The sequence below is a fragment of the Alosa pseudoharengus genome, unplaced genomic scaffold, assembly GCF_046254945.1.
Source record: "Alosa pseudoharengus isolate Yale_2024_CS ecotype anadromous, Long Island Sound unplaced genomic scaffold, YU_APseudo_1.1 YU_APseudo_1.1_scf_13, whole genome shotgun sequence".
NCBI classification, from domain to species: domain Eukaryota; kingdom Metazoa; phylum Chordata; class Actinopteri; order Clupeiformes; family Clupeidae; genus Alosa; species Alosa pseudoharengus.
Genome location: NW_027468598.1, coordinates 15,670,573 through 15,698,500, shown reverse-complemented (window position 1 = coordinate 15,698,500; position 27,928 = coordinate 15,670,573). Strand labels below are relative to the sequence as shown.

The 27,928-nt window shown below is 43.4% G+C and overlaps 1 protein-coding gene across 1 annotated transcript in view; it reads left to right on the top strand.

Annotated features, from left to right (window-relative positions):
* The first annotated feature begins 2,467 nt into the window (after nucleotides 1-2,467).
* tenm4 (teneurin transmembrane protein 4) overlaps nucleotides 2,468-27,928 on the top strand; it is a 201,571-nt gene continuing 176,110 nt past the window's right edge. Inside the window, exon 1 of the mRNA XM_076281530.1 lies at nucleotides 2,468-2,575. The gene's annotated coding sequence lies outside the window, so the exon portion shown is untranslated. The remainder of the gene's footprint in view (nucleotides 2,576-27,928) is intronic.

The window sequence follows — 27,928 nt, the reverse complement described above, 5'->3', positions numbered from 1 at the left end:
CTTTCGCCTGCCAGTCCTCCGACCCCTCCCACCCCCACCACCACCTCCACCACCACCACCACCTCTGGCCCATTCATACTGGCCGAAACTACTTCAATACAACACCAGGCTCTCCCCAGCAGGGGTTCGTCCTCGCTGGGGAGTCTTGAGCTTGAAGGGCAGCTCGCTCACTTGCTGGCTCTCGCTTTTTTCTTCTCAGGCTGACCTGATAATGCTGTCGCTTTTGTTGTCTTTCTGGACGCCTGACTTGGACCGAGGCCATGTTGCTCGGCGTGATGCCTCCAGGGGTGATAACCGTCCAGGTGGCTGGAAGAGGAAGCGATCAGAAGAATGGGGAGTGATGCAGTGGATGCAAGGCACCAGCTCATGTTTATTTCTGAGCCTATTTTATACATTTTTATTTATTCATTTTCAGCAAGTGAGCTCAGTTGCAGGCAGTCATGAAGCCTGAGGATTAGCCAAGCCAGAAATTGGCTGTACTCACACTTCGCATACCCTGATACCAACTATGTATGTTCAATATGTAACTTTGTACTCTGTTTCTCAACATGCTGTTGTGGTATTGTTTTCAAATAGATGGTAGATGTAGGCTAATGTGGAACCAAGATGTGAAAAGTACTTTAACATTACCATTTTGCCAGGTTGATGGGGTCAGGAAGGGCTTGATATTTCCCCACCTTCAAATTGGGGAATTACAGAAAAAGTTTGAGAACCACTGCTTTAGACGATGCCATGCGATAGCGATTCCCAAATGTGTGAGAAATCTTTCAGAGTTGAGCTTATTGTCCTAATAGTCAGAGGCTTTATCAGAGGTTTGCCCACCCAACATATATGGAGCATATGGAGTCTCCGATAATACCCCCTTCCCAGGCTTCCTGTTGCCTGTGTCAACCAAAGGGGCTCCAAATCCCACAGTGACACGGCCACAATCCCGACTCAGTCAGGCAGTTTTACATTTGAAAGAATATTTAACTTTTCACTCATCCATTCACAGCCAGAGAGCGCGTAAGACCCTAAGCCTGGCCAAGATTAGCTTTCAGGGGATAATGCAGTGAATTGAACCACACACATACCTCCTCCCTGGCCCCTCTCTCTTGTTCTCAGGGCAACCAAACATACTTTTGAGGGATAGGAGCCCTTGACCATTCTTTTTAACCTTCCCCAAAGAACCAAGAAGGCCCAGGAACGGAGTGTGATACTGTGGGAGATTTAGCAACTGGACTCAGTTAAATGGCACGGACCAACAAAAGCTGCATCAGGTGGGACAACACAAAGTTTCTGCCCTCCACTAACCTACAAAACTCTAGTGTCAGAGGTTCAGGCAAAGGTTGTGTGGAGAAAAAAACAAACATTTTTACATGTGCCTAACTGACCTCTTGGTAATTGTAGTTGGAGAGATAAGATGACTACTTTAGTTTTGTCTCAAACTGATTTGGATCTTTGCGCCTTTTATTGGTCCAACGTGAGTGGAATAGACCCATATAATATGGAGAATTGTCTAAAAACATATTTCACATTTGAATTTTATTTGTGTAACTGACGGTCACATGCCAATTTGTTGGAAAGATTGAGGGAACTGGCTGGCTTTCCAGATACCAGAACACTGTGATTCTAATTCTTCAACAGCATGGTCCTGGAGGCTAATCAACATGCCAAATTCTGACATTCTCTAATACATCAAGTCCTGTCAAAGCCATTTTCACTGCTAAAAGCGTATTCCATTTAGAGTAGCAGGGGCCAAAAAACATTCTCACCACAAATAACGTCTGACTGTACACAATTATTGATCATTACTGTTGATGTTATGCCCAACTGATGGAAGGAAAAGGCCACAAAACTGTTAAATAATGGCGTGCAGTCTTTGATATATGACAAGGTTTGCATGCGTCTGATCCTACTAACAAGAGGCTATGACGAGGTTTTACCTTCAGGACTCCACGGCGTTAGTATGAATGCCATAGCCTACAGATCAATTCCCTCCACAGTTCCACAACAAGGACTTGGCCGCGGAAATAAACAACAATTGTGGTGGTTTTTAAAAGAAAAAGCATGCGTAACGTAAGTATTACACTAAATTCACACAAATACATTAGCCTATCTCACCACCAGCTCAGCGGTGGTTGAATTGGGGAGAACTCGGGCGCACCCCTTCTCGCTACACATGGTATAAGCCATTTCGAGATTGTAAGTGCTGCTTGTCATTCCTGGGCATTCACGACAGGCTCTCTCTGGCTTCTGGCTTCCCATTCAAATAGTCAAGTCATGTGTGTGCGTGTTGTACATTAAAACAGCTCTTGGATCCCCTTGTTCAAAATTAAAAGCCTTCGGACACGAGCCGCTCTTTTCAGAGGACATTGGACATAGGGTGCATTTTATTCCACCGCGCGGCTTCTATGAAAACGCTGCTGTATGCACCCTTCCCCTTTTGCCTCACGTTTGTTTTTCGCTTGGAGATGATGAGAGACCGTTTTTAAGGACTCTATGTTGGCAAAGAACAAAATCGGCTCTATCAACGTGTACCTGTGCGATTTATTCAGACACTAGACGGATAGACGTCGGAGGCATATTCATAATGGTAAGTCTTTATTTTCGTTTAGAAAAGTGCATGCTGTTTCTAAACAGCTTCACGCAAGCATCATGCACCAAAGAACTGCGTTTGTTCAGCGAGGTAGTGTGAGCCAATCGGCACCGCTCGGTCTTGCATATCTGCTCGTTGAGTAGCCTACAGGGGACCGATAAAAACCTTTGCAAACTCATCAGTGAAGATTGTTGTACACGGCATGTCCCACCCTAACGCATACGGTGTTTGATGTGTTTGGGAGGAAAGCACTTCATCATCCTTTAATCTGTGAAAATTGAAAGTTACGACTGGGCTTTGCCCTGGTCTGCCGTTATTTTGTGCAGTATGAATTCAAGGTTTTATGAGAAAAATAGTGGGGTTACGCAGGCCACCAGAGTACCTGCTTGCGGTTACATATTTTATTAATTCGTCGTACACGATTCATCGGTGTATCTAAATTGTTAAGTGCCGCAGAGTGAGGAAGGATCTAGTCGATCTGGTTCACAAAAATGAGAATCTGATTAATTCTTAGCTTACATCGAAAGGGTCCTTTCATATCTGAAGGACAACCGTGATTGTCCAGTTTCAGACAAATTATTTGTGTAACTTGTTAGCCTGGGTGGCCAATGCATTAAACGTTAGCCTGTAAGCAATCCATAATGTAAGCTTGGGAAAGTCCACTTTTACCCAGCAAGACCATCAAAGGGCTTTTAGTTATTCTACAATATTTTTACCACTGTAAGCCATTTAGCGGCTGTTGATATTCCTTAGCAGCCATGTCCAACCAAGATAATTTTACTGTACTTGAATGGTGAGAAATGGTAATGTAGTCTACACGTCAACAGGAGAGGATATTTGAACTCTCCCTCACTCTTTCACTCACTCACTCACACACACACACACACACCGTATGCACGCGAGCGCGCGCGCGCGCACGCACGCACGCACTCCCACAAAATGCCAGTCTAGTAGCATGCATTTGGCCAAGTATAATCTATAACCCAATTTGAAACTGATCAATATGAGACAAAAATAAACATGCATTTCATGCCGAGGCAGTTTAACAAGTCGACTGCGGTGTCTCCGGGCCCCCTGATACACAATAGGATACTAGATAGTTCCTCCACAGAGAAAAATAATTAGTAGGCCCTATGGAACAGATTGCGTGCAGAGTCATTAGTTATCAGTGTTTTGCCTTCACGACAAGGGAGACTCATTGGGCATTTCAAAATCATGCAAATAGGATGGCTTTTTTGGTTGAGGCAGTAAATCAAATATCTTCATCCACCCAACTACTTAGATGCCAGAGAGACCCTATGGAAAAAAAATCCTCACAAGAGCCCTCACCGCCTTTAAGGCCCCGTAACCCCGTCTCCCTGGGGTTAAATCCAGGGGCATACGGAGGTCTCTGTCACTGGGCATTCAGCGCTTGGTTAAAGGTGGTGAATGAGCTGGCTGAAGTTGTTAGGTCCCCATGGAGGTTGACCTTTTGGAGGACGGTGCTGTATTCTTGCAGTTGTCACGGTCAGAGTTGATGAGCGTCGAGGGTCGGCCACCACGCACAAGTGGTTTGAATGAAAAGAAAGGACTCGACAACACTCCCATTGTGAAGGTTCAGAAAAAATCTGTCTCTCTTCTGTGGCCATAATTGTTTTTTTATGTTGATTTCGTACATTAATATTGTGCGCAATCATTAAGCTTGAGGTTTTTTATTGTTATCGGTCTTTTAGAATTAAAAGGGCATGAACCTCAATTTTTTATTATAATTTACTTTTCATGCAACTTGACAAATAGAGAGCTGTGGACAATAATGTTCAAAAGAGAAAAAATAATGAAGTAGGGTTTAATGATTGGTAGAGACATCTGTGTCATTCCTTTGGAGTTATATGGAAACCCAGCATTGTCACAGAGCCCTCAGCCACTGAAGATCCGTCTTATGTCTGAGCACTTGGTGACTTATAGGCCTACATGTTTTAAGCTGGAGTCTTGTTTTGAGCTCGTTTGTGTCAGCAAAAGACGACGACAACAATAACAACAGCAATACATGGATGGAGAGGGAAAAATAATGAGTTGCTGCTCTTCCACTCTCCCGCGAGTCCACCAAAGGGGCTGTTGTGTCTCTCACGTAATACTAGTGAAGAGGACCTTACTGCTGAATCATTTAAAGAGTGGGAAAGACTTCAGTTAGATGGAACCAGCTGCAATGGATGAAGTGTGTCTCATCTCTTTATTCTGCCTCTAGATAGTATTTTTGTATTGGATGCCTTTCAGTTCATCATATTCATAATTTTCATCTGTTAAATGTGCTTAGGCTTCCTTTTTTGGTGGTGGCTGGAGAGAGTTGTGCAGATTACCACTTCAAAAATGGCTGACTGACAGCTACTGTTAAATTGAAGTCATTTTGGACAAAAGTGTCTGCTAAGAAACATAAACATAAACTGTTTGTCCTTTTTAGTGTTTCCTATGATTAGCAAACCCAACAATTTAGTTATGATGACTATTGTTTTTTTTTTAAATTTTGGTTGCTGCCTTTTGTACCAAGAAACTACTGCAAACTACTATACACTTCAACATCTTACTGTATTTCCTCATTAAGAAAAATGTTTCATGAGAACAATTAGTGAATGAATCAGGTTTGTTTTGTTTTATTTCCCCCCCCCATTAGCTTTAAATTCTGTCTCTTTCTCTATAATTTTCCATCTCTTTTTCTATAATTTTCCATCTCTTTATTTATATAGTTTTTGGAAAGGACAGATAAGACAAACTTTGTTTGAGAATGACAAACACTTTTGTTTCCTTTTCGAACTCTTTTCTGCTGAAGCCTGGAAACATTGAAACTTTTTTTTAAAACCTTTTCTCCTTCTACCATGTAGATCATATATCATACAGATCCTTGCCACATTTTTCCATTAATGGATTAATTTGCAGTAAAAACATGGCCTCGCCTTTCACCTTCTCAACATAAGGACTATTGATGGCAGTGCTGAGTGCATAGAGAGGCATGGGGTAGTGAGGTTGGGGGTGGTAGCGTTCACAGCCCCAGGGTGTTGTTTAGTCGAACTTGCAGACTGTCACCCTGTGATTTATCGCACATAGTACTAATGGTGACCAAGCTAGACAGAGACATTATGGTGCATTAGAAATACTCACAATGCTTAACAGGTTTTTTTTTTTTTACATTTCGTGATATGTTTTAGTTGCTGCCATATGCTCTAATAGGCTTATTTTTAAAAGATTTGAAAATATTTCTCCTGGTGAAACCTGAAGAGTTTTCCAGGCTTCTTTGTTCTTCAGTACGAAACAGCACTTTATTTTGTCTAGTTGATTAAATTGAAAGGGCCACAATTGCTGACTGAAGGAGAGCAATTTATGTGTTATTTTGATATATTTTGATATATAGGTGTTGCTACTCACACAGGTAGGCAAATGTTTCTCTGTTCTCTTACTTGCAGGGGGTTGGGTTGGGGGGGTTGTTGAAATGGGAAAAATCAGACATGATCCTGGTTGCATTCATCAGACAATAGAGGCTACGGCTCATTGAAAACCTGAGAGCTGGGGAGAAACTCTCCTCATGGAATGAAGAGGCCTTGCCACTCTTTTTTTCACACAGTTACCAGACAGAAAAGCACGTCCTTCAGTTCTGTGGAGTTGGACATTGTGTATTCTAAAAGTGGGATCAGGAACAACAGCTGCCACATTTCCATTCAAATGACTTTCAAGAGTTCCTACTTCTTGGTCTTGGCACTATGCAATTTCTTCAGGTAGCACTCTTTCTCTCTCTCTCTCTCTCTCTTTCTCTTCTTCACACTGTCTCTCTCTCTTTTCCTCACGCTGTCTCTCTCTTGGAGTCTCTCTCTACATCTCATATCCCACAGCTGTCACCTGAAGTTTAGGCACATCATCCTACATCATGCCACACTTTGTGAAAACACTAAGAAGGAAGGAGCTTTTAATCACACATGTCAACGGCAGCATTCCCTCATTGAGGCGATTAACCAAGTGGGGGCTTTGTAGACTCCATTGAGTTTAGGCATCTTTTGTTTTGTGCCCTTGTGTTTGTTGGTCAATGAGAGCATTTAGCATACAGGCAGGTTATCAGCGGCTTAAAGCGGTGAAGGGCCCTGAGGGCCTCCGAAGTTTTAATTAACAAGGGCCTAGTGTGATGCAGGCTTCCAACATTCCATCAGATTGCAACTAAGAAGATAGATACTCTATATTATGTAACACTATAAACAATTTCAGTGTTTATAATCCTTTATAAACATCTTTTGGAATTTGACTCATTTATAAACCCGAAGAAGTTATAGATTAGACATTATCACCAAGGAGTTTTGCTGATAAGGTAAAAGGACCAGGAATAAGATAGCATCTACTGGTAACTGAGTTTCATCATGCAAAATGTAACCATGGCAGTGATTAGTGCATGAGCCACTCATTAACACAGTGTAATTGTCCATCGTATCCCAGGTGACAGCCAATGGAAATTGACATGCAAATTAAGTAACACATGACCGGCGCTAACTGTTTTCTTGAGAGCAACTGAAGTAGAAAACATTGAGCTCTTGTTGTCACATTAGAAGAAAGACTGAAGATAAGAGGCTGCTAGGTGTTGCCACCAACGTCATAAATTTGACGTCATAAACACAAATTTCCCAACATGGCTGCCGCCCACCTGACGTCAGGTGGCCACACCTAATTACTAGGATTGTGGCCTGTTATTACTAGTTTAATTACAGTTAAATCAAAAGTACTATCTTTACACTTGTGGTGTTTTGTTCAAATGCTGACAGTGTTTGCCTGTGTTCATCCTGGGTAAGCACATATTGAGTTTGTTAATTTCTTTTTGTGTGGTCGAGCACATTGGAAAATACAATAGAAAAAGAAAATGTAATCTACCTGGGTGCTCTACCATGCATTCACACTGGCAAATGTCCAGCATTATTTTGTCTATGTGATAGTGGGTGTCGATGCATAGGTTGTGACTTATGTACATACCGGTAGGTTGTTTTACATAACATTTTGAAATGTAAAAAGGGATCAAAATCCCTGTTAGCAGATGGGGTATGATTTCATGATGATATGTGATGATATTCACCCTTAATGTCAGGTGAAATCCCACAAATCAATAATACCTGCAGAATACTCTTCGCTACAATGGCTGTGTCCAGAATGGCAGAGAAGATGTCCCATTATATTGAATTAGACTTGGTGTTTTTACTACTGTTGCCTTGCTTTTCTGACCATAACCCCTGGTTTGCATAGGGCATGTCTTCTTTTGGTTTCAGGCAGTAAAAAGGGGCTGTAACACTTGACTTAAGACCTCAGGGTCATTGCTCCAGATTCTAGCAGCCTAAGGCAACTGCCATCACTGATCTCTCGGGAAAGACTGACCTGTGGTTTCTGTTCAGTCCAGTGCTTCCGAGGACTGTTTTTTCTCCTCTAACAGGACCTGTGTAATGAGTATTTGTATTATATTGATTTTTTGTGGTGAGAGGTGGTATGCCATTTATACTTTGGCCTCATTGGTTTTGTTTGCTTAGCTCTGTATTTTCAAACTCCAACATTTTTTCCCCATTGAGATGGGAATGGGATGTGAGGCTGCACCAGCTATTGAGCTGACATGGGAAGAGGTGTGTGTGTGTTTGTGTGTGTGTGTGTGTGTGTGTGTGTGTGTGTGTGTGTGTGGGGGGGGGGGGGGGGTTGAAATTTTGCACTTGAGCCCTTTTTCAAAGAGTCAGGTTTCTTGTCTCGGGCTAGCTGGGAACAGAGCACTCTTTGTGTCCCACGTTTCATGCTACACATGTAGCAATTTCTGAGATGATTCACATAAGCCAGTGGGGGCTAATCACAATTTTGTGGGGTAAAGCAGGGGTATTCAGGTTTCACCCTCTGTCAGGATAGCTTAATTTACCAGTCCATTTTTAAACACACCTCATGTATATCTTTTCCACAGTAGGGGTGTGCGATATTTTGTCTACGATGATATCTTAATTTGTTTTGACGATGTGTGAGCTGACATTATCGAATAGCGTTTCTTACACTATGGTTGGCTCCTTACATAGGGCATGTCACAGCTGAAGTCAAATTATGTAGATGCTTCTATATCATGGAGCTGCTAACCACCATGAAAGGGAAAACGAAAGTTTAGTGATAAGGATATTTTGGAGTTTAGCGCACACAGAAGCATTACATAGTATGGTTGTAGTGGTCATAAGACGTAAGGGAATATGGATGTTTCCTCTTCATTTGGTCTTCATTAAGTCTTCTCTCATTGACACTTGTTCTAAGGGAAGAGCTTAACATGTTTTATTGTTCCAAAACAGCATGGTCTCCAAATGTTCCTGACATCTCACAGGTCATAAGCACCATCTCCATAAAAAAGCCAAAATTAACAAGGCCACGTTGTATTAACCTTTGTTATCGTTAACATATCCTCATCGACAAAATCAAATCAAATACTTTTATTTATCGCAACCTAAATCACACTATAACATAACAGTAGGGGATCCGATACACAGTAGGCCTTTGTTCCTCCTCCTGGCTTTGTCCGTATTTCAGTTTTGGATTAGCTGGCATGTTATCCTTAGACAAATGTTGAGGAATGTTTGACCAATAACATCAGCATGAGCGACATTTTTCGCAAACAAGACTTCATAGTGAAGTCCTATTAGGAGTGCATTCTTGAGTGTTGTGTTTCACCAGGGGGGATTTCACAGCCCCCTAGATGTTCCCTCAATCTGTAAATCGGCTGCAAAGAAAAACAGTCCATTGAGATAATACATTGAGACTTGATCAAATGGCCTGTGAGTGTCTTTGAATATTTTGAGAAAGTCTTGCCTTGAAGAAAAAGCCCATCATGCCTTCTCACGACCCATGACTGTGTTTCTGAAAGCCCAATTTAAAAAAAAAAAAAAAATGACTAAGCTCAAAACCAATGATGAGGCTCCAGCTCAGGCCTCTGACACATCTGCCTCTGCCCCGCTGGAGTGAGGGATAGAGATAGGAGAAAGAGGTGGAGGAGGTGGAAAGAAAGGAACAAGAGAAGGGCTGCGGCGGGACGTGGAGCGTAAAGTGACACGTAAATAATATGATGTCCTTATGGTGTGTGAAGGTTACACAGCCAGGCCACTTCCTCTGACAGCCATCACGTCTGCGGTGGCCATCAGACTAACAAAGTGGCGCCCACCAATTTCTTCTGCACGTATGGGTGCCTCCCTTCAGGAGAGGGAGTAAAGAGAGTGAGAGAGGCTCCCTTGTGGCGTTTCATCATGTGGCGGATAATCTTATGCAAGATGGTGAAACGGCAGCTAATGTGCAGGTAATGAGCCCCCTGTGATTTACAGTCGAAGGGACATTGTTGTAAGTGAGGGTTACATCTGAATGTCACCGAGGCCAGTGCACTGGGAAAATTAAAAATAACATTATCGGGATAATTGTTGTGGCCGAGAATTATGTGTGTGTGTGTGTCTGTGTGCGGGTGTGTATGTGTGTGTGTGTGTGTGTGAGAGAGAGACAATGCCTCATGTAATTGCAGCCTCTTGTGAGGGACACTTACATGCATCAAGACGTTTGTTCGTAACACAGGGAGATTAAATACATTTGTTTTCATTAAATGTGAGCCCTCAGCTGACAGCATCCAACCGTATGTTTATCCCTGGCTAAAAATGGTGAGCTATATGGCATGCACTAAATTGATTGTCATGATCATCCACCATCCATATGACCTGAGGGTGAGAAAGCAGCAATCTGGGACACGCAAAGCTTTTAAAGCGCCGGGACCACAGCCGTCTCTTTACCTCCCTACATCAAGGCATCCCTTTGCTGGTATCGAGGGCAAGCACTTTCGGCAGTGTGCCTTGCATGCTCTTCCTGGGACCTCATATCCTCACGGTGGAGACGACTCACAACATTTTCCGAGATGAAAGGCCACTTTAAGCTGTCAAACGCAACAGCAATTAAGGTCACACAATTAAAAAGCTTACGATGGGATTTTGCTTCAATGGCGGAGCACTACCCAATAAAAAATGTGCAGTCATGCGGAAAGGCTATGTAGACATTGAAGATAATGATGGGTGGCCGTTTAATACAATTAAATGATTGCAGAGTAGAGCTGAACAAAGACAATGTGTATTGCATGCCCTCCTGTACTGGGAAAAGCTGACCTGTAACTTCACACGAATCACCATTTGCTCTTCATTCTTCTAGCTTGTGTGCCCTAGCATATATTACTACAGCCTCATAATATGCTCTTTAATACTGAAGGGAGGTTGTTCATTTGTTTGCTGTCTTCAGTGAACTCGACTGTCAGAGTTCTTTAATAAGTTCTGTGCGAGGTGATCTTTTCCTCCCACTTGACAAAGAATGATGAACCACTTGATGAAGGTCTTGGCTCTCTAGATAGCATATTCCTCGTAACAAATTCAGAAGCACGCAATCTCACAGCCGATCTGTCTTTATCAGCTTTTTTTGTTTTTAAGTTTGATTTTTCATAACTACCCAATAAAGGCTAATATGTGTCTGAGGCGTTTTGTTTCAGGCCTGTTGCTCATATTTAGTGGACTTATCATCGGCTGTTTGACCTTGATGTGTAGGCTATGAGAACCTTGACTAACTATGAAGCAGTGCTCCTGAATTCTTCGGCAGCGTTCATATGGAATGTCGTGCGTCGCGCGTCAATCCTGTCAGGAACATAATGCTTCAGCTCAAAGTTGTGTCGTGTGGCCTGTTCCACTGGCTGTGACTCAGTGCTGCTGTCTTCATTGTTCCCTTCTCTCTTTTATTTTTTCTCCCTGTCTGCATTCGACAGATACTGTGAAAAAAGATCTGCTCTGCTCTATTGTTAATGCCGAGGACGACCCTAAGCACACTTTGCTTTTGTGAAGATTCGCTCCAGTGAGGTTTCGCTGTCTCAGTTTCGCTGAAGCCAGAGGCTTAACCTAATGATATTTGCAAACTAATGCAAGTAAATGAAGTGTCTTTAAGCAGTTGAGCAGAGGCTGCCGGGACCTCATTGCTAGTGACAAGGACTTTATACATCCCCATGCTCGTTGGGGCTCTACACGTCTGTTTGTTTGGCAGACGCGATAGCTGCCTGTCTGTCAGTGAAGAACTGACAAAGAGTTATTTTATGCCTGTTGTTTTTTTTCCATTTTGGGGCCAGCTATTGTTCTGTTTGTGCAAGAGGGTTTGCACTGAATTTAATAAAACAGGATATTATGGGGAACTAGGATATTGGGCGCATATAGACTGTAAACCAAGTTCAAATGTTACAACAAAATACACCTTAAAGTTATCCTCACATGCTGCAGTACAGCTAAATAAGTACTGGAGTCTCACAATTCTTGATTATTATTATTATTATTATTATTATTATTATTATTAATATTATTATTATTATTATTTCCAGACATTTAATCATCTACTGTTTGATCTTTGCCTCTGAAGTTAGATGGCTTAAGTATGTCTATTTATGATTGTATGCTCTGGTTTGTACAGTATTTGTGTTTGCGCACATGTTTGTTTGTATGTACATCGTTTTCCCTAGCAATACTCACACTAAATACTGACATAGTAATGAACTCATCTCCTAAGGCTACAGTACACGTCTTTCTTGTTAGTTGTGCAGCAAGCATAGGAAGCACGTGCTGAGAGATGTGGATTTTTCTCTCTAAGCTAGAGTGAACATGAAAGCAGAGGAACCATGCCAACGTCATCCATAATGTGTCCCCTTGGCAACAGGCCTGAGTGACACGTCCCATATATGACAGGCCTGTCATGCACTTAGAGAAGAAGAATAATGTTTGTTCGGTTTTTAGTTCATGATGAAGAAGGTAGATGGTTTCAGTTTGGTATTTTATAGATAGTGGGTGTTTTGTTGATAGTGGATCATGCGTTATGTTTTGTATTTTGGCTTTGGTCTTCATCTTGAAAGGCTATGATGGAAGTATTCTACAGTTTGAAGAGCTATGAAAAGGAAACAATAAATATTTTACATTCCCTTTTGTCTGTGTTGGTGGAATGAAAAAACAACATTTGGTCGCTTTGCATAAATGATATGCGTTTTTTTTGCAACAAATCTGAAACGATTCATGGTGTCAGAATTTTGATGTGTGTGTGTGTGTGTGTGTATGTGTCTGTCTTTTAAGTCCCATTTAAAAAGTGCAGACCTCATTAGTTGTAGAGAGAACAGCACTCTGATGAACGTCCCACCCTTGGCGAAGCGGAGGGCGATACACATGGCTCTTTGTTGCCATTGCGGACTGGCATGCTGTCAGGGCTCAGTGCGTGCCTGGTTTGAAAAGCTTTCAGGGGCAGGAGATGGGAGGGTGGTGTGGGTGTGGGTGCTGAAAGGGAGTTGTCAATATATTTTGTGAGAGAGTAAGGCAGCAAAGTGGAGTGATAGCTCTCAGGGGGCGCTCCCTTTAAGCTGTTATTCTATAAATATTAATCAGGCCCACTAGCCTGCCTGGAAGCCAGCAAGCAAGCGCTTGGCCTGTGTCACTAGCCCCAAACCTGGATGGGACAAGTGGAAGTGGCACCAATAAAAGGGGGGTGTGGAGGGGGGCGGTCTGTTGGGTTGGCGGGAGGGATGCTAGGAGACTTTTGATTACGTGTCTCATTTTTGTCTCGGTTTGTAATTCAAAATGTGAAAAGGAGGCCTGAAAGTGCGATACTGAAAAACTGAAAGCGAGGGATAAATGCATTTCACAATGCACACACATGCACACACACACTCTCTCTCTCTCTCTCTGTGCACAGACAGAAATTCCTGTGTGTGCACAGACAGAGTGTCTGGAGACTCACTGTCTCAGTTGTCATTTCTGAACAGGTGAGCCATCTGTTTTTTTATTTTATTTAATTTTGTTTACTTTTTTATATTTTTATCTTTTGATACTGTATGGGCAGCCTTTGCCAAGTAAGAAATATTTTACTCTTAAACAAAAGAGGGTAACACTCCCTCATGTTAGTAGTGATCAGTGTAGGACTGCAGAGATGGCATACTCCTGTGTTAAAGAGCAGATGGTTAGCCTAAGTTCAGCAGTGGGCTCCATGTGAGTGTTGTTCATATGTTTAGGGTCCTACTCAGGTAACACCTCATTCTGGAACGGATTTGGCTCAGTTCTGGCATAGATATGGCAAATCCATGCCAAACCAGGATGCATTGCTATTTGGCCACGAACCAAAGATGACATCTCAAATGAGCAATATCAGGCACACCCATAAAGGCTAACTCAGCTTCGTTTGATTTATCATTGGGATATTTACTTACCCTGAAGCATTTCAAGTTGCAGATGTATCGAGCGACACAAGTGCAATCTATTGGCAGGGAGCAAGGGGGGTTAAAAATAGAGGGTGGCATGCATTATGTATCGTTTGCTGTCAGAGGAGTTTAAGCACTCACTTTTCCCTCCTTGTTACTCTGAGCCTTATCGCCATGGAGTGAAATAACCTTTAGAAAAGATCACTGTCCTCCGCTCCTTCCCTCCCTTCCCCTCTCCTCCTCTCCCCTCCCTGCTGCGTGGCTCCTTGCTTATTTGTGAGCAAAAAGAAATAACATCCCTCTCCCATGATGTCACAGTGAGTCTCCTCCGGATAAATGCAGACCATGCAGTGCATCCGGCCCACGCCTGGCTCCCCTCTGGCCCCCCTCTGGCCCAGACTCCACTGGCTATCTGGGTTTAGACACTCTCGAGTTTCCATCCCATTCTGGGCTTACAATAGGCATTAATAGCCTCCTGTGCTGGGTGTCGGCTATGTGTTATTGCACTGTTATCTGTAATGGTTTGCTCTTTCGCTGGCCCTTGGCTGGACTTCAAGGATCATTTGTGCATTATACTTTGCCTTTACTACAAGTATAAAGGCACCCGGAGGATGGCCAGGCAACTATCAGCAGCACATATTAGTGATGCACCCGCGTAGATCACACCCATGTATAAATAGAAATGGATTTATGTCATTCACACTTTGATTTGTGAGTATTTTGGGTATAGGCCTATACACCAGTTGGCATTTGTCTGATTAGCTTATTTTCAATTACTTCAATTATCAGGCTCACAGAATAAATGACACGGCATCCAATGCAGGTGTAATTCTTCACGCTGAAGTTCTCCATTTGTCCTTGTTCTTAGATAAAGACTCCATGTAAGGTGATGAAAGTATAAGTTGAGGTGTAAAATCAGACAGCTTTGATCTGAAGCACTGAGCTTCACAGTCAAGATGAGCATGCTATTACAAGTTGACGTAATTATTTGTAGCTTTTTTTTTACAAAAAAATACCAAATTGCAAACATTTGGTACACTACAGTTAAAGAGGAGGCAGTATTTTTTGCTCAGATGGGGAAAAGATGTTCTCTTCATGGTCTTTGTTTGTTTATGTGTTTCCGCTGTATTCTCTCATATTTCCCCAATATGTCTTCATCAGGTTGCTCCCCTTACCATTTTCAGTGCCTATGTAGTTAAAGGGACACGAATGCAAGTCTGCTCTTGATTTAACAAGAATGTCTTATGTTACATATGCTATGTTTTGCTGCGTGACAAAAAATCCATGTGCTCGATATGTTCATAATATTAAATGTTTAAATACAATTACCATGTTTTTTTGTTTTTCAGATTTCCTCTGAGCCTTAGTGATGCTCTCCTTTATCTGTTCATTGCAAAGATCTTTTCAATTTTTTATCATGTAGTCATGTAATCATTGCTTGTACTCTCCTGATTATTCCTTCCAAGTCACTTATATTGAGTTTAAACCAAATTAATAGGTGATTTTCTGATGGTGAGTGGGACATAATTTGCGTTGGTCATGTTTTAAGTTGAAATCACCCGGCACTGATTCTATTACCTATGTTTACATGGGTAGGCAGTGCAGTTCGATAGAACAAATGTTCATTAGGGTAGAAGCAAATTAACTTGTATACATTTAATTTAAGTTATTCCACACTTCCACACTTCAGTTGAAGTTGTTCAGTTGTATATACATCTAAAGAATGTAAATTGGCCATTAATTTCATTATGTAGAAAAATAACGTACCGCAATCTTTTTAACACAAGATAATCTAATAAGCACTGTTAGCTGAGGTCCACATTTCTGTAGGAGAAACTTTTAGTCTCAGCTACCATAGTGCTGCAGAAGCAAATAGATTTTAAAATATAAAAATGACAAATTGTTTCAGAGTCAGGTTGACATCCATTCTCTTCAGTGTCCGAGAATGGCAAATAAAAATGTCAGTAAATGGGGTCGGTAATGGGGATATTCTCACTCATAAATATTCATTCACATTCATCTTTTCAGTTAATATAGCTAAAAATATGTGCTTGGGTGGGAACATTCATATTTCTAAGTCAGGAGAATATTGTATGAAGCATTTTCTATGCATAGTAATGCTTAGTAAGGAAATGTAGAACACTACATATATGTAAATGCACATCATTTAATCCTTTTAGAAATATTGCATTAGGGAATTGATTCTTAATAATCTTTCATTATGACCACATTTAATATTGGAAAGAGTCATTGCAGGATTGGCACAGTTGCTCCTTGATACCTTTTAGGAGTGATTTGCACCCCTTTGCAAATCAGCTGTATATTATAAAAGACTATATTCAAAGCACTTTATAAAGCCATACTAGAGGCTAACACACAAACTATTTCAGAACATATTTTGTCAACATCTTTCGTCCTTTCTTGTTTTTCGGCACCAACAACAGGATCCATTTCAGAATCTGGTGCACCCAGTGAACTTGAGCCCTTTTATGGTTTTAGGTTATAGTTTGTAAGTCATAGAAATAGATTTAATAGGTATGGATATTTGTGCCATGGCATATCCTGTTGTAATGAAAGGTATTGATGATGCCAGTGTATAGAGACCCCTTGTTCTTTTGTTGGATGGGTTATATATGTCAGCAAAACTGCTTCAAGAGGTCCAGTATCTGTGCCTCTCCATTTATTTTTAGGAGACAGCCGCACATTACCGGGGCTTCTGTGGAAGACTCAGTGCGCAGGAATTAAATATTAACAGTCTTTAAATACCCATGCTGGATGCGGTCACCGGGCCAAAGAGATGAGTGGAATATTGTGCCGACTCCTTTTAATTCGTGGAACAAACACATCTTTGCTTGGGACTGTTTGCTTTGAGAACTCATCTCCATTATCAGAGATCAGATCACTTCACGCCATTTAAAAGGCCCTTTTTTTAAGCTGTCCATCTCGGCATCTGTTTTTTTTTTTTTTTTTTAAATATGAGGTGGACAAGTCAACGTGACTCGGACGTCCATTGAAGCATGAAACATGTCACAGGAACAGAAACGGGAGTAATTCTCTGAATTGCTGGGTCTCTGAATTATCAGGATTTTATATCCCCAAGGTTGCTCTCCACGGAACAGAAATGTTCCTTACAGGATCAAGTGTTTTGCAGTAGTTGTGTAATATATGGAGGAACATGGGCCTTGTTGAATAAGTAATAGAAGCACTTCATACGCCTTCACAAAGAGAAGCCTGAAGTAGGGAACTCTCATATCACCAGCTGCTTTATTAACCCTTTAAACCCCCTATACCATCTTTAATGGTGGGGACCTTGAATTATTTGTTTTTATTTTTGGATGATTTTGTCTTCTCCACTCAGAACAGTTTTGCTATTTGTCATCCTCTTTCCCTTTTTTCACATATCAACTTTGTGCATGCCATGTACAGTATGTGATGCTATAGACATATCTGAGAGAGCAGCACCACTAGGCCTGTGAAGTGGTTCAAACGTATATTATATTTGACAGAAAGGCAGAGCAGGGTCTATAGAGGCCTGCTGTGAAAGGTTTGTGTCTGAACATTGGAGGCAGTGTCAGCCCTGATTAAGCATACATCAGTGCACTGAAGTCAGTGGAAACATAGACTTGCAATAACTTGTGTGTCTAATTATGTTGGCCATGCTATGTGTGTCACAGAGTGTTTTGTGTATTACTTATCTAATTAATAATTAGGTATTTCAGATACCACTCTAATAGCTTTGGGCTCTAAAAGCCGTCTGTGTTTGAAGCAGCGACCGGAAATAGCCAAGTCGACGGAACGCCTAGCCTAGTGGATGAGTCGTTTTTGGTATGAGTTGACCAAAACTTTCTCTCTGATCCATAGAATGTTGCAGAAGAGTCTCACTGGAGAATTCTTGTAAGATTTCAGATTTTATTTTTTGTAAGGGTGCCTCATTCAAACGGCACAAATGTTATATGTATAGTTTGTAAATGTGCGGCAGGCAGGCGCAGGAGCACTAGCATCAATCAGGTACGAATTAGCCGCGAAAGCGATCCCCTGAGCTTTACGGCAAAATGGATCCCCAGAGTCTGCTTTTCAGAGCCTCAGCACTGGGCTGAAATGGCTCTGCTCGGATGGATCATCCTCCTCAAGTCTTGATGAAAGGGGCATGTCAGTTCAAATCTACGTCTCTGTCTCCAGTTCCTCCACCCACCTACTGCAGTGTGATTCAGACAGCAGATATACATGTGCTCAAAGATGTGTGTGTGTGTGTGTGTGTGTGTGTGTGTGTGTGTGGTGTTTTTTTTTGAAGATGACTTGAGGTTATGTAACACGGAACAATATAATGAGCCCATTAGTTCACAGAGCAATGGGATATTCCTTTATTAATTAGTCAAATTTCATCCATCTCTTTTCTTGACCTCTAATTCAAAATGTCGTTTTTCCATCGAAAGGCTGTGGTACAATGGCCTGGTTGGGGGCTTTTGTTTGAGTTTTTCTCCTCATTTACAAGGCAGTGCAATGACTGCTTGTAAAGAAACATAATTTTGTCTGCTTTGCAGAGTACATGTTTACTTCTTCTGAAGAAGAATCTGTTCTATGCTTTAATACAGAGTTGCCATCCTGTCGTGTTTCGTAAAGCAAGTGTGAGAGAAGACGGCAAAAGGGTTGAAAGAGGGTATGACGGAGACTGTGAGAAAACATACCTTGTGGCCTTTTTTGTTGTTACTGAACTGCATGGCATATTTTCACCACCAATGTGTTTAAAACAACACCTTGATTTGTTGGCTAAAAAAGATGCTGGTGCAAAAGTTCATCTCTAGCATCCCTACCTCCAGACTTCGGAAACTTGTTTTTTTTTTTTTTTTTTTCATCCAAGTTTTTTTCCCCTCTTATAATTGAATCACTGCATCACTTTCTACAGAGACCTTACATAAGCGTACAAATGGCAGAAGAAACATCTGCAGAGGGTAGAGATTCTCTCCTTTCTGATTTGTACCTCGGCTGGAGCTCTGTTGACTGCTGACCCAGTGAGCGTAATCAGAGACTGCGTGAGGGGGATCTCCTGGCTCACTTGTCGGTAATAAGCAGGGCGGAAGAATAGCATGTTCAAAACCCTCCCTCAACAACAGCATGACATTGCATTGGCCGAGGCTTGTGCTCGTTCACACGGGAAGCCTCCTCTGCGCTTTCCTCACTTCCACACTTGATTGCTGCCTGGGTGCAGATGAGCTGATAACGAGCACGGCAAAAAATGGGAGAGATGGAGTAGATCTGAGTATTGTTTTTGTTTGCTTATTTCTCGTAATCTTTTTTAAACAAGTCACTTTTTGCCCATGGTTTTCATCTTGGCTTGTGTTTGTGGATTAGAAGGATTGCTAAGGCATGAAAGGTGTCTACAGGTGTTGGTAAGAGATAAGAAGTGTGCAGATGTTTGGGTGTTGAAGTGTTTGATATGTAAAAGCGGAGCAGTAGAAAAGTTTTGATGCCGTTTGATGAATACCAAATTAAACCCTTTTCCCCGCTAAACCTTCCTCTGCAGAAGGAGCACCAACTCATTGTTACTGAATCCATCTCATGACTTATTACAAGGTTATTACAAGGATATTATCCTCACAGTTTTGTAAACACGTGACCGTAAATTATGCTTTTATGGATACAGTGAAAACAACAGCAATGTTTGTTTTCCTCAGCAGTATAATGGAAAGATAAAAACATGCAATATGGTTAATGATAAAAACATGCTATCAACCCACTGTGTGGATGTTATTGATTTTGTTCAAAATGGCATAATGTACAAGAAAATACAGCCTGTATGGTCTTGTTGTGCAGGACTTTTGAGCGGTCGATCATGTAAACAAAAATCATTATCCCTGCTTTTGTAGCCAGAGTGCACGTGATAGAAAAAACACCAACTCATTCCAGAGATCTGTATGCAATGCCATGTTTAATATGTGCACACATGAAAGGGGGAAATTGATATCCAATACTATCCCCTTGTCTTCTGACTGTGAGGGATGACCGGTATGTGGTGATCATGTTCTCTTGCTGCTAGTCGATCTTGAGGATCTCCAAGAGTCTGGGTCGACACTCGCCATTTAAAGAGCGAAGCGCCCCCATCGGTTATCGTGTGAGGGAGGTCAAAGGGTGGCTCACCATGATGGGGGTAATCAAGTTGATTAATGACCCGGCGCTGAGCCAAACTGCGATTGTTACCTATTCCGTGTTGGTTCAGTTATCCAGGGCCTTTTTGAATTCAAATCCATGTGTCGTGGCGTGTGAAGCCAGATTGAGTTCCTCGGCTTGGATTCACTCCATCTGTTTAGGTATCGCCTTACTTGACTTTTTTGACAAGGTGTGAGGTCCTGCAAACAATGGCACTGAGGTCTTGTTTAATGTCTGGCATGGAAAGACAAGTCTGTCTTTATCCCCATAATGTAACCTCTCAATCTCACTGAAAAGCTCAATTGATTTCTCCTCACCAATCCAGGTTTTTATTACATCTTCCAATTACCATGCCAGAAAAAACTTGTATTACCCGACAAAAGAGGAGAAATATGCACAACATGTCAAGAATGTGAAGTCCTATTTAAAATAATTACTGAGACACTTGAGATACAAATGAATAGCCTGGTTACCAGGCAATTTTTCCAAATTTTGCATGACTGCTCTGTAGTTTTTGACATGATATTTGTTATAGTTGCTGAAACCAATGTGGTCACATCAACATCCACCTGTAGTAATGGTTTGTCAACACCTCACAGTTCATCATCCACTTTTCACTGTTGTTGACACTTTCTACAACCTCAGCTTAGAGTGTCTCCAGACACTCTGTCTGTGCACAGGAATGTCTGTCTGTGCACAGAGAGTGTGTGTGTGTGTGTGTGTGTGTGTGTATGTGTACATGTGCGTGTGATTCTTTCCTGCTCATCAGAAGCACTAGGTTCTTGCTGAATCCCTCCATAAAACCCATCAGATGAAAGAAAAGAGCTTTTCCTGGGCCCAGCAGAGATTTTAGCTGAAATGCTGCACAGCTCAGCACGCCCTTGGACACAGGCAGTTATCTGACATTTTGCAACAGAGGGATAATTGCTTGAAATTCGCAATAATCTTCAAGCAATGTTTTTAAAGTCGCCGAGCAGAAGGTCAGAAGGATGCAAGTTAATAGAGACGGGCAGGGAAGGGGGGGGGGGGGAGGAAGGAGGAAGGGAGGAAGGGAGTTGTAGGAGGTGGAGGGAGGTTTTGCGTTGTGTTAAAGTGGAGGATTGTTGATATTGCAGCTCCATTAAGAGGAGGCTGAAAGTTCCCATTAGCATATTGGTTAACTGCACACTGGATTCTTTTTTTTGTTCTCTCCCTCTCTCTCTCTCTCCTGCAGCATGTGCTTTGTCGTGTTGTATATTTATTTATTTCTGTTGGGAGATTTGCTGACTGTATTATGTTCTTTACAATAGAAAGAGATTTTTTTAGAAAAAATCAAGGACGTATTAATAGAAAGAGATTTTTTTTTCAGTGCTGAATTTCTCATTGAGACGTCAGAGTGAGTACAATAGTGTGTCTGATTGTTTTTCTCAGTAGGTTCACTGTACACAACAGTGGCTGTTGTGTCCCTGCTGGGTCCCGTTGGACAGTCTGATATGTATTTTAGTCCATCCCTTAATATCCAAGGGATGAAAGAGTGATATTATGCATGTAAGCTCTTGTACCTTATGTGGCATAGCGCTAACAAAACAAACAAGAGACAACACATTGGGTCACCAGAGATTTGGGTATACATGCTATTCTGTGTTAAATTATGTATTGCTTTCCATTTATTGTGAAACCTAGATTAGCATGGACTACATGCACTTGTGGAGACTTATTTATCTCTGGCTTGATGGAGCATGAATTATTTATGGCTGTTCTTTTTGCCTCTTGGTTTTATTCCAACCCCACCTCACTTCTATTGATAATCGTTGTGAGACATGCAGCCCTAACCAAACTTTGTGAACTCTGTGATAGCCTGATTGGCTTTTTGTAAGCCTGTACTTATAAGAACTCTGTCAGTGACCTGAGTGCCGGCTTCAACTCACAGTGGGATTTGTTGGCAAATGTCTCATTTTTATAACAGAGCGGTCAACACCGAAATAATTTAGCACCTTGGAATGTTGTGCACTTTCTCAGACAACACAGGGTTGTGAGTTTTTAGATACCTGTTTCTGCTGTTCCTGAAAACCTGCTTCCTCGGCAATGTTTTCAGCATGCTTTTGACTTATTCTGCATTATGCTGGTATTGGCATACACTAGTTACCCCCTCCTACACATGCATGTCCGATTTCCCTCCCACATACATACATATTTTCCCACTGACACACACACACACACACACACAAACACACACACACACCGCTGCTGAAAAACACATTTCACACACTCATACACACTTCCCTTCAGGCAGTGACTCTCTTTCTCAATCACACACACACACACACACACGCATTGGCTCCTGCTACAGTATCTACTAGTCCCTAGTCCCTACTATCCTCAATCCTCCCCACGCTGCTGCTTGCTGCCAGCTTCAGCTCCACACACCGTTGTCCTCCTCCGGTAGCGTTGTGTGTGTGTGTGTGTGTGTGTGTGTGTGTGTGCGTGTGTGTGTGTGTGTGTGTGTGTGTGTGTGTGTCTGTGTGAGGGGCGTATGTGTGTGTGTGTGTGTGTGTGTGTGTGTGTGTGTGTGTGCGTGTGTGTGTGTGTGTGTGTGTGTGTGTGTGTCTGTGTGAGCGGCGTATGTGTGTGTGTGTGTGTGTGTGTGTGTGTGCGTGTGTGTGTGTTCAGTTCCTATATGTTATTTATCTATATAACTATATAGATATATAACATAGCTTTGCTATCAACCAGATTTCATTCCTGTTTGCGTGTGTGTGTGTGTGTGGATCTGTGGCCTGGGCCTCAGTGGCAGTAGTCCGGCAGGTCCTCCAGCCCGGACTCCGACGTTGCGTACGCCACTGATGGAGCAGCCTCCCCCGGGGCCTCTCTGGTTACCGGCTCCGCATCCTGCTCTACTAGCAGACCCTGGGTGCAATAACAGCCCGCCATCTGGAACTGCGACCGGCAGCCCAGCCCGCCAGAGCACGGCCCAGCCACTCTCACCTCAATTAAGTGCTGTTTGAACAACTGGACTTTTTCTTCCCTCTCTCTCTCTCTCTCTCTCTCTCTCTCTCTCTCTCTCTCTCTCTCTCTCTCTCTCTCTCCCTGACTTTTTTCAATTGCCTTTTTTACTTATTTCTTCAGCCTACCAGCTTCAGTTTCAGCAGCACACTTCTCCATTTCCTTCTCCTGGAGGCCCCTGCGTGTTCAATCTCGGCCTGTCCTCTGCTGCAGCAGATGCGTTGTTGGCCTGCTTCCTTTCATTTAACCAGGGCCTTCATTGCTTGGGTGTAGGAAGTGCTGAATCCAGCCTTTGTTCCTGGCGCAAGGCCATGGAGCTTTGCAGGGGTGAAAGAAAGGTTGGGGGTGTGGGTGGAGGGAGAAAGGTGAATGCTCTCCACCCCAACCTCGCTTTGGCGGAGGACAATGGGTGCACTTGAAATGCCCCCCCCCCCCTCCCCCCCCCAACATTCTCTTCCCTCTTTTCTTTGGCCTCTGTTAGAGAGCCTTACCTTGGCTTGCCCTGGGGCAGCAATGGGCCTATTGCAGAGGAGTCCTGCAGTTTGCCTCAGCTCAAAGGAGTCTGAGCTCGTCTAGTTTTGTCTGCCGCTGGCCTGAGCGTGTGTTGTCTGTGAAGTGTCGGTGAGGTCTAGCAACAGATGTTTGCTGCTGAGATTTGAAGAAAAGGAAGGTGCAGAAAATACACCTTGTGTCCGTGTTGAAGCCGAAATGCCTCCCTCTTGTTAGATCCACCACCTGCCGTGTGTGTGCGTGTGTGTGTGACTGTGTTGTTATGAACAATGGTTAAAAGAATAGTTTCAGCCAGCGTTTTTGCCACCCTCTAGCTTAAAGCTGCAGTACGACTCATTACATCACTAATAGGTTGGCGTTTCGTTTCCGGATTTGATCGAAGTACTAACACATCACACATCACACACACACACACACACACACACACACACACACATAAAATATGTCTAAAGAGCATCTAGAGCCTGAAGGGCCTTCAAGGGTAGTGGTGGACGAGCTAATTAATGCAAAGTACAGCATTGGGATTCATGCTCATAACCATTCCTTCATGCAGTCGAAGTAATCAGTGGGCTTTCACAGATGTGGAGAGCCCTGGCCCTCACTAGAGACCCTACGTACAGCCCTTCCTCCCTGGCCTAATAAATCAGTATACTCAACAGCACATTATGCCGTGTGAATGTATGACTGCTGGGGAAATGAACCTCCCGCACCTAGGCTGGATCAACAGTGGTTTCAGACGATGCACCCCCCCCCCCCACACACACACACACTGCATCTGCCACACACATGCACACTTTTCTGAGGAAATTATGGAATGCTTACTGTATCAACACACTCGTGTAGAATGCCGCAAACTACGCTAACTTCTGTCAATGTGCAATATTTGACCATTTGATGCTCAAGCTGCAATGCCCAATCTAACTAATCCCTTGACATTCATGCATTTGCAAGACCAGGGATGATCTAGAGGCTTGTTGTTGGCTGAGGATCCCTGAGATCTGCTTATGACTTCACTGGGTGCGCTCTCTCAGCAAGTCCATCCAAGTTGCAGAATTGGGAGACGCCATTTCTCTTTTCAAAGGGCCTGGCTTATCTAAGGCTCTTTGGCTCTGAGCTAAGCAGGGGTTTTGGGGTCAATAGGCCGTCCAGGGCGCTTGGTGCCACGCAGTCAGCTTATCACCGCACCAGGGTGAGCGGCAGAGATGCCACCGCGATACAGGTATCAGCAGCCCGCAGCAGTAAGAGTGGCATTCAGAAACCCCAGGGGCTGCTTAACGCCTTAGCGCCCACCCCGTGCTATCTGTGACTCCCATCGGCCCGCGAGTGCACATTTCACCACCACAGAGGCAGGCTGCTGAAAGAAGGAGAGAGAGCCCAGAAGAAAAGGGGGGAAAGAAAGAAGGAAAGAAGGAAAGAAAGAAAGAAAGAAAGAAAGAAGGAGAGCAAGGAAAGCAAAAGCACAAACAGATTGATTTCCCTCCCCAGCTCTGCCATGGAGGTTCTCCCCGAGCGCCGTCACATTGAGATGATGTGTGTTCAGCTCAGGCACTGAGTGCTGCAGCATGAGAACACTCTCCAAAGCGTGTGTGTGTGTGTGTGTGCGTGTGTGCGTGTGTGCGTGTGTGTGCGTGCGTGTGTGCGTGTGTGTGCGTGCGTGTGCGTGCGTGTGCGTGTGTGTGTGTGTGTTGTGAGTGGGGGGTGGGGTGGTAGTAGTGGTGGTGGCAGCAAGTTCAGAACAGAAAAATAAATCTGGCGAACACGGCCCAGCGCAGATTATAGCACAGTTTAAATTAAGATCTGACTGTAATTAGAAAGCATGGCATTGCGTCTGCGAGAGAGCCAGAGACTTTTTTTCCTCTCCCTTTCCCTTTTTTTAGCATCTGGCTCTGCAGATTTTCAGCATCATTCCCAGGAGACCCAGCGTCATTTTAGCTTCAATCATTTTGCCAGTTCATTAACCTCCAGCAAAATATATATATATTAAAAAATCACACAAACAACAAAATGGCTGACTCAGCATATCCTGTAACTCTCCATCGACCCCCCCCCCCCCACACACACACACACACACTCTGTCCATCCATCTTCGGCCCCCTCCTTCCCTGTTTTTACCATATCAGACCAACAGGAATTTCTGCCCGGGAGTGCAGTTTACCCCTCCATCCATTTGGTTAATAGATCCATTAGGCGAGTATAGAGAGGGGGCAGAGCTAGAGAGAGAAAGTGTCTGTGTGTGTGTGTGTGTGTGTGTGTGTGTGTGTGTGTGTGTGTGTGTGTGAGATAGAAAGAGCTGTGTGTGGAGAGCTTGTGGAGCTGAGTGTGACGAGTTAATTTGAGGTAATTTATGATTGTGTGTGTGTGTGTGTGTGTGTGTGAGAGAAAGAGAGTGTGTGTGTGTGGCGTTAGTCTTCGTGTGCCAGCTAGTTTCTCTGGGATGCTCAATCCTCTCCTACCTTTCCGTCCTCACCTTCAGTACACACACACACACACACACACACACACACACACACACACACACCTCCGCTGCAGCAGCCCGGGGCCAGCAGTCACTCTGGAGCTCCACACATGCTTCCACTGATGCAAGCATGATGTAAGCACCCTTACATCAGACACACATGCAACACACACACACACACACACACACACACACACACACACACGCACACGTTACTCAAGCAAGAGGAAAAACAATAGAGCTGAGAGGGTGGATTGAGGAAGAGGACCACAATAGGCTGTGGGGGTTTTATCCATCTTTTGTGATGCCAGCAGCTCTTCTGAGTCAGAAGAAAGAGGTGAGACCGCAGGAGATAGAGCAGGTCTTGAGTTTTGGGAGGGTGCATGAAGGCACACAGAGAGAGAGAGAGAGAGAGAGAGAGAGAGAGAGGCAATGGGAATGAGAGAGAGAGAGAGAGAGGCGAGTAATCAAATTTTCCTCCACAATGATCCGGGCACTCGCCGCCTCTCATCTGGCTTTTATTTATGGAGAGATCCCTTTTCTGTCCCGCGCCCTATCCCCTGATTAGATCCGGGATGCTGATTGTGGCCTGGAGCTACGGTGATCAATCCTAATTTACTGCGGGAATTAGATTAATATAGAAAAGATGCAGTGCACTGACCTGACAGCTCCAGAGGACGTCCACACAGCACCACCCCCCCACCACCCCCACCCTCGCCGTCACCACCTCTTCCGTCACGCATGTACGTTCCTGTCTGACCAGAAAAGCAGGAGGAAACAGGCTTCACATTGTGCCTTTGTCCCCCCCCCCCCCCCCCCCATATTTTTTTTCTAACATTGTTTTTTTTTTTTGACGACCGCCATACTGGTCCCCGCATCCTGAGCAAATCAGGCTGACATTGATGACTGGTGCTGGATTAACTGAGAGATGAGAGCTGGCACAGACGGTTTTAGCTTCTTTTTTTTTTTTAAAGGCCAAGCACAAAGCTTTCAGTCGGGTTTTCAGCAATGGAAAATACAGATAACACCCAGTGCACAGGGCCATGCAGATCTTCTGATCATTTCATTTTATGCTTCATGTCGTAAACCGTTTAGGATGGATCAAGGGAGCTGCTGAGAAGCATTGATAAATGTACCCTCCGTATTTCGTATAAATGGCAGTTTTATATAAGCATATTGCTACACATATGGCACACAGCCCATGCCTATAATCTTCTAGCCATGTTTAACATCATTCACTGTTCCAGGTCTCCTGTCTTGTGTGTTTCTTTGCTGTGTCTCTTGACAGTGAAAAGCTCCTTTCTTGACATTTTCTGTAGGCATTGCTGGGTGACTTGCTGTGTGTGGTGTTATGGTCGGGAGGTAATTGTGGGAAATCTGCGTGTGTATGCTCTATGTGTACGAGATTTTCAGACGCCAGGCAGCCACAGCACACAGCGTGGTGACTCAGTTGTCAGTCATATTAGCGGCTGCTGGCTCGCTAAGTTCGCTAACGCCTGAATGCTAGCTCATTCCCTGGTCTCTTCCTTTGTCGCTCATGTGCGCTCTCCTGCTCTCCCCCAAAGCTCTCATATCGAGCCGCCCGTGGATTGATGGGCCCTTAAAAGCACCATTATAGCTGCTGTGAACCATAGTGTTTGTGAAGGGCTGAGCAAATATTCACAGTCGTGGAGATTTTGCACAAGATTAAAGTCTCTTGTCCGGGATGTCGGAAACAATCCGCACATCCGGTGGAATTTCCACCATTGCCATCCTTCAGGCAGTCTTTGTGTTTCTCATAGATCCTGTGATTTTTTTATTTTTTTTTAACATGCTGTTTACTCTATTTCCATCTGAAAGGACCAGTCAACCTGGTGGAGCAGCGCACATAATCATTATAGTGCTGTTATTTTTACAGCATTCTCCCTGGCCGTGTGTAGAGGTTAAAAATGTATAGGCTGTGGTGGTGCTGAGAAGCTTTAAACCGGCTACCGTGGACAAGCCTGGGAAAGCCATTAAGGCTTCAGTGAGATGAGGG